Here is a 6,055-nt window from a genome sequence, read left to right as displayed (position 1 = left end):
TATGCCACAGCAGGCGCTTGACTGCCCAATTAGATGGGAGTGCCCCAGTCCATCTATGTGGCCAAGCTCTCTGGAGCAATCTAAGGAAAGGAGAGGTTGAACAGAGTAAATATTTAACTTGTGCTGTGCCAAATGCAAACACATGTGCACTGTGGTGTTTGTCATCACAGGGCCCTGATCTCGTACGTACACTTGAGGAAACACAGCTTAACTCCTCACTGATTCCAGCAGAGCTGGCTTGAGAGATGCAGAATTTACCTTGGCACGTGAAGGGGTCATTTCAGTAAAACCCGAGCTCAGCCTCAGGGAGCCATGAAATAGTGTTGGGACCTGCTGGTACCGTAGGTGACTCCTGCCACCACTGCTATTAACTGCAAGGCGTGTCCTCTCCACCCCAGCAGTCGGACGCCACTGCCTCTTAAAACTGTCTGCTGTCTCTTAGATCCCTCCCTGGCCTTCTGCCCAGAGCCCCAGAGGCAGAGACTGGTGTTTACAAACAGTCTTTTAAACCGTGTGCGGAATGAGAAAAAGGAGCAAGCCCATCTGAATGGCCCTGGGAGGGGCAGATCTCATCAGAGCTTGCACGGAATGTCTTCCAGAGCCACCTTTCTTCACTGAGAAGAAAGTTCTTCACCCAGCTCTGTCTGAGCTGTGAGGCCAGGGAACAGTGGCAGTAGTAAGGGAGCTCTCCAGGCAGTCAGGGTACCTGCCAGATGCATCTCCAGTGAGCTGGGCCTCTCAGGTTGCTGCCATGCCAGGAAGCATACAGCAACGCTGATCATAAAGACCAGCTTTGCAAGGAAAGGAAGATTTTGGGGTAACAGCTAGTCCACAGGGCATGAAATCTCTGCCATCTTGTGCCATTCGCAGACACCAGATTGTGGATATTGAGGATTGTTCAGGCTTTTTGATTTCTGTGGTGGTGATGTTGTTATTTATGCAACTCTCAGCCTGGCCAAACTCAGAAATGGGTTGTTTATCACATACCTCGAGTGCCATAACACATATGGCCTATTGCACCAGTGCCCCTAAGCTGCCCCTACCCCACAGCCATTTTATCTGTAAACCACAAGCTCTTTCCCAGTATTCCTATTGTTCAAGTGACCAACAGGGCCTGTACCAGCACTGGCCTCTGGCAGATGGTTCCGGCAAGCAGGCGACACCCCGTGTGAACTGAATTCTTCTCCCTCTGTGAGCCCCTGTGCCCAGTCAGCTCTTCCCTGCGCCACACAGACCCCCAGCAAGATGCTGCGAGTCTGTGCCAGCAAGGATGGCAGTACTGGCTGCCATGTGGACACTGGTCCTTGGAGAGCTGTCCTCATGCAGCACAGGACACCAGACGCCTGTCAGCTGCTGGCTGGCTCCTGCTGCGCAGTGCTGGGTGTGACACCCCAGAGCAGGGTCATTTTCTGTAAAGCCAATTTATTCCGGTCCTTTTTGAGGTCCTTTTTCTCCCCCTCTCCAGGGGGAAACTCTCCAGCAGTGCTGTTGTGGGACAAGTTACTGTGCCAGAACTTTTTAAACAGTTGCCCATGGGGACATAGTATGCTGGAAAACAGTAATTTAATTCTGGTGTGATCACTTCAGTTCTCGAGCCTGGCTTTTTCCCTCCTTCCCACCCTCCCATCCACTGGAAATTAGCTTGCTCAATTCAATTGCAAGCTCTTTGCAGCAAGGATGAGAGGGCTGTGGTGTGCCCTGTGATAGCCCAGTGCTCCTCACTGCTTTAAACCAGTGGAAAAGTGTGCAAAGCCAGCGTGTGGCCTGCTCTTGGGAAGGGATGTGACTCCCCAGCCCTTTCTGCAGACCCACATGGAAATACAACTGTGAAAATAAAAATAACAGTTCTGGTGAGAGCACAGCAAAGACTTTCAGTGGCCATGACTAACATTAAACCACTTGGCAAAGTGCTTCTCCCTCTCTGCCTTTCCTACTCTCCAGGAACCTCAGGAGGGGCATAACTGGAATCTCTGTCTGGGAAAGGGGAGGACAAAGAACATGTAGATGCCCAGCCTGGGACTTCCTACCGCTACTGCTCACTCCAGGCAGACAAGAGCCACATGCAGCAGCTCCAAAAGCAACTCACAGGAAGGGAAAGGCGTGAGATTGTTTGTGTGAAATGTATACATCAGGACTGGCTGAGGGCAGCCCAGACCTCTGCTTCCCTGGAAGTAGAAGCAAGGCCTGGGATTTTGCCAGCAGTGTGCTGCCACCCAGCCTGCTCTTATGCTAGGAGGATTTGTCTGCAGCAGCAAACATCTAGTCAGAGGAGATTTTCAGGATGGGTTGCTTGGCAGGGAGGGAAGGGGTGAGTGGGAATAGAAGAGGATAAACCTGTAATGTTCCTCAACTGCGGTACAGAAGCAGCCTCAGATTTCCTCCTAGGGCTCAAACTTACCTTGGCAGAGCTCTTATCTGTGCTCAGCCATGCTCACACACCAGGGAAGAGCCACTGCTGCCTGGTGCACCAAGCCCTTCCTGGGACTGCAGGGTCCATTCTTCCTCTGCCCTGATGCAGTTACAGCCTTCCTCAGGGCTGAGGTGGTGGCAGCTGAAAGCCACAGCAGACACGTGGCTGCAGCAGATCCAGACAGAAAGAAGCTGCACTCTGGCACAGGCAACATGGGGCGGTTGCCAGTGGGGGAAACTGGCAACCAGTTTCTTAGGGGTTAGAAGTCTGCTGATTGCCTTTACACAGAAGCAAGCTCAGGTGGCAGAGCCCTTGTTGAGTAGTTGAGCTCTGTCCTGTCTCCTCTATTCCACAGAGCACGTGCCACTGGTGTACAACCCTTCACTAGATGGCTTCACCAGCTGTGGCCCATCATCAGCTGCTGGGCAGCAGCCTTCCTTCCCAGCCAGGTATCCTCTCAACAGCACTAAACTCCCTGAGAAGAAGGGAGCAGGGGAATAGCACTCTTAAAGCAGTCTGCCCTGTAAATCATGACCTCAAATATTGTTTGTACTTAAATCCGAAAGCAGGAAGAAGACTATCCTCTTCATATTTTTTTTGTGGGCAGTCAATAGCCAACCTTTGGGACCCGGCTGCTTACGAGAGAGAAAATTTCTGAAAGACAGCAATAAAGAGGACGTGGGTGCAGGGGGAGGAGGAAGGCGGGGAGGGGGAGAGGAGGGGTATGTATGTCACAGCTTACCTCAGAGCCAGAATTAGAAGCTGGGTAAAAAAAATAAAATCACAGCAGGAAATAATGTGTGGCTTAAAATAGCAACATCAAATGGGAGCTAGAATGGGGAGTGGGTGGCATTTGAGGTTGCTGCTCTGTTCCTCCCTCATTGGCAGGGTGATTAATATGTCTACTCTACTTGTATTTATGTAACAAAGGGCACTAAAGGCCAAAGCTGCATTTTCACCAACACTGCAGGGGAGTCTGAATCTTTTCTTCTCCCCATAGCATTAAAAGAGAGGACATACACTTGTGCTTCCTGCCTCAGAAACCAAAATAACAATCTTAAAAAAATTCATGTTTCAGCAGTGCACACACAGTTACATTTCCACTGCTTGGCATGGTGGCACAGAGACCTTTAAGGCTTTGAAGGCATTCCTGCTGTCTTTCATGGCTCCCCACAGAAAAGGCCTGTTCCCAGAGAACACCTGTGAATTTGTTTGGGTTGTCTCTGGCTGGAGGCTGCACTGTAATAGCAGGCAAGGTACCACTACAAGTTACTACACATTTTGTGCTCATTCTCTGCATTTGCAGTGAATCATAGATCTCTGAGATGGGTCATGCAGTCCATTTCCTTGCCAGCACAGGATTGTTCCCAGCCTCGTACTTCAAACCCTCACGTTTCTCTTGGGAGACAGTGATTCAGACTGATCACTCTTCTCTTCACGCTTTGTATCCTGAGAACTGCATTAAAGACTTGAAAGCACTCATGTGTTTTGATAAGAAAGGGATGTTGTTCTCGGGTGCTTCAAGAACTGTTCAACCCACCACATCACTGTTCAGTGATGAGTGGCTGCAGGATGTATCACACTTGTTTTTTAGACTCCTCTGGACTAATAAGCAATGCAGAGGCCTTCAGAGAACTTGCAGTGAAAAGCAGGAAAGCATCCCAAGGAGTGCAGGAGGCTTGTGCCTCAGCTGGCCACATTCAGCACCTCCCACTCATCTGAAAGGCCATGTGCTGCCAGAATTCCCTTTTCTCAGTGTCTGGTCCCCTCAGAGTGCAAAGGCAAGAGCAAAGGCCTTCCTTCATCTCCACACACACACACAAGCCTCCCATCACTCCAGTTGCTACCATCCAAATGCCTGCATGCAAGTATCTGTACGTGCAAATAGCTTAAGACCAAGTTTGTAGTGTGATAAAAACCTGCTGCACGGGCCTGATCCTGATATTTCCTGACATCAGCAAATATCTTTGATATAAGCTGGGCCATGCTGCTGTTGGAGGAAGGAGAATCTGGCCCAGATCTAATGCAAATCTTCCCACAGGCAAGCAGAGCAACACGATTTGTTTAAACATGGCATGCTGGTGGCTGCAGACACAGATCACTCCCAGCAACTCCATCAACATGAATAATATCCTGCTAGTTAAATCCAGCCATGGTAAATATCCTCCACCATGTTATCCCTCCAAGCAAATATAGTACCTGCATGGAAGAAATTCCTCAGAATGTTTCCTGTCTGGAACTGAAGCTTGCCAGGGACTGAATTTCCTGTGAGGCTACAGTTGGGAATGCAAAGCAAAGAAGCTAAGAAGAAAATGAGATGATACATATTTGGACCTGCTTTACACAGATCCTCCTAAGCAAGTACATTCCTCCTCCCCCCCCCCCCCCCACCACTCCCAATTATATAAAAATGAAGCACTTGGTTTTTCATATATGGGCTAGGTAATTTTTCATTAAGCATTCTTATTTTTACCCCACTGCCTCCCTCTCTACTAATTTTTTTCCAGCTGCAATCCTGTGACTTACACATCCTGAAAATGAAAGAGGTTGTTTTTGCCAATAGCAAAGTGCTATGCATCCTTTCAACCATCTGGAAATGGATTTTTTATTCTTCCCCTCTCCTTACCACACACGCACGTGCACACACACAACCGAGTCTTTGTCTCTCGGAATCATTTCCCACACCAAAGCTGAAGGCCATTAAAAGAACTCAATAAAAAAGTTCCACAGGCATTAAGAGGCCAAGAGAGGATAAACAGGGTGACTTCCTGGGCACTTGTTCTCATCCAAACTGCCACCTCATGAGGAAGTGATGAATGCAATGGAGCATATGGTTCAGTTGTCAGAGATTAGGAGGCAGTTTAAGGCTCTTGCGGTTTTGTCCTGTTTCTGCTACAAACCTCCTGTCACTAAGAGCAAGCTGCCTACCTGCTTAGTGCCTCAGCCCCCCCTAGCTGAAAAGAGGGGTAGACTTTTTAACTCTGTGTGATGATCAATGTGTTTGTGTTTGTAACGTGAGCTGATCTCCAGAGATGAAAGAAGTAATCTGAAGTGAAAATTGCCATGATAACTCCGTGGTGAGCCTAATAGAGTCAAGCAGGACACTTTGGGAGCCAGAGACTAGACTTGATCATCCCTTGCCCAGAGGCAAATGTTAAGTGAGCCATGTCACTGTGCTATCCAGATGACTGCAGGTCTGCAGGAGGAAGCAAAGAAGAGCCAGAGCCACACTGACTGGTACAAACATGCTTATAGTGTCCAGCTGAGAATGAGTAACAGCTGCTTGCTCATCATCCTGATTTCTGTCACTACTAGTGTTCTGAATGCTGAAGTGTCCCAATGCTGTGACTCAGGGCTGTGAGTCATGGGGCTGTATGTCTCCACCGCATGGAATCACTCACTTGCTCTCTGATGAGATTGCAGAAATCACAGATCATCTTGGGTCTCTTACAGTGGTAAGTCTTAAAAATATAGACATATATTTACAAACACATCCTGAACAAAGTCATTCCGTCTCAAATACTGTCTACAGGGGATTTGTAGTAAAGCTCAATTCCACATACACATCCCTCCCAATAAATCTAGGAAAAGTATGTCTTTTTTTCCTTCTGTAGACATTTGATTCCTATATCCCCAAAGCTCTAG

Source organism: Melospiza georgiana, chromosome 3, assembly GCF_028018845.1.
Source record: "Melospiza georgiana isolate bMelGeo1 chromosome 3, bMelGeo1.pri, whole genome shotgun sequence".
Taxonomy (NCBI): domain Eukaryota; kingdom Metazoa; phylum Chordata; class Aves; order Passeriformes; family Passerellidae; genus Melospiza; species Melospiza georgiana.
The sequence above is the reverse complement of the archived record's forward strand: the minus strand, read 5'-3'. Positions refer to the sequence as shown.